Source organism: Galeopterus variegatus, unplaced genomic scaffold, assembly GCF_000696425.1.
Source record: "Galeopterus variegatus unplaced genomic scaffold, G_variegatus-3.0.2 Scaffold1250, whole genome shotgun sequence".
NCBI lineage: Eukaryota > Metazoa > Chordata > Mammalia > Dermoptera > Cynocephalidae > Galeopterus > Galeopterus variegatus.
This window is the reverse complement of record NW_007727361.1, coordinates 102,203-103,866: the sequence shown is the minus strand read 5'-3', so window position 1 is coordinate 103,866 and position 1,664 is coordinate 102,203. Positions and strand designations below refer to the sequence as shown.

The 1,664-nt window shown below is 29.6% G+C and overlaps 1 pseudogene; it reads left to right on the top strand.

Moving 5' to 3' along the window:
* Positions 1-777: 777 nt before the first annotated feature.
* LOC103592977 lies at positions 778-1,160 on the top strand (annotated as a pseudogene).
* The last annotated feature ends 504 nt before the right edge of the window (positions 1,161-1,664 follow it).

The following is a 1,664-nucleotide window of genomic DNA, read 5'->3' as shown; positions in this document are numbered from 1 at the left end:
ATACAACTATTCCTCTAATATGAGCAAGACCACATTATTCTCAGATCTGAAAAAAAAAAAATCCAAACCTGCTAGAATTAATTTCACTTCTGCCTACTTTCAAAAAATACTTGAACAAGGCCATGTTTTTATTATCTTAATAATTTTTACTTTTCTAGCTTTTTTGTGTGTGATAATTTTGACATTTGGATTGTTGAATTTAAAACAAATCTATACATTGGGATTAATTTGTTTTAGCTCATGGTACTTTCTCTTGTTTGAAACATAGATAATTATAATCTAGAGATCTTAAAAAACAATTGGATAAGTGAGTTCTATAAAAATAAAAGCCAAGTGCATATGCCTAACCAGTAACAATTTGCTATTTCTAAAGTAATTAAAATGAATGTCATTAAAATGTCCAGCACTTTAAAGTAGCTGGGAAGAACATTAATTTTAGCTTGCACTTTTCTTAATATATTTATTTCATAAATTTCTATAATAAACTTGACACTAAAAGAATGAAAGTCAGATATTTTGCTACATATTTTCCTACATATTTTGTTTTGAAATCTAAAAAAAATCAAATGAAATCACGTTCATTTGGATTCTTTTTTTTTTCAATTTACAATATATTTTCAATATATTATAGTGCTAAAAATTACTTTTTTATAGCTTCTAAGAATTCATTGTCTAAATAAGCTAGAGGGTAAATAAAATGTCCTAGGATACATTTACACATTAAGAAATCAGCTCAAGTTCTTTTCCTCTCTGGCTTCCTGAGAATAGGCTGCCATCATGAGTGACACAGTAACTATCCAGACCAGGAAGTTCATGACCAACCAACTATTTCAGAGGAAACAAATGGTCATTGACGTTCTACACCCCAGGAAGGCAATAGTACTAAAGACAGAAATTTGGGAAAAGCTACCCAAAATGTACAAGACCACACCAGATGTTATCTTTTTATTTGGATTCAGAACCCATTTTGGTGGTGGCAAGACAACTGGCTTTGGCATGATTTACGATTCCTTGGATTATACAAAGAAAAATGAACCCAACATAGACTTGCAAGACGTGAGAAGAAAAAGACCTCAAGAAAACAGCGAAAGGAATGCAAGAACAGAATGAAGAAAGTCAGGGGGACTGCAAAGGCCAATGTTGGTGCTGGCAAAAAGTGAGATTGGATAACAGAAGGAGTGAAGATTCTGCAATGACTTCATCTGCGATAATTTTGTGATGTTTTCACAAGAGGACTAATAAACTGTAAAAAACTTTAAAAGAAAAAAAAAGAAATCAGCTCAACACCTTAGAAGCACATGGTTTCCTCTCAAGAAAGTATGGAAAAGAGATTTTAATAAAGATTTAATACATAAAATGTTCGTATTAATTATATTAGTATTTATCATCTGAAAAAAGTAGGGTTGAAGATATTTACTTTTTAATGTATTTTTTAAATTTTTATCTTCTTTTTAAATAAAATATTTGCCCTTTAAGTGAATTTGAAACCATGTATACAAATAATTGTGCTTTTGATAATTTATATCATGATCTCCCCTACAGCTTGGTAGTTTTGATTTATCTCTTGTTTAAATATCTCTTCTGCTAATATCTTTTAGTAATTCCTTTTAACTAAAAGACAATAGTACATATTCATGAGTAAGAATAAAATAAAATGTGTTATC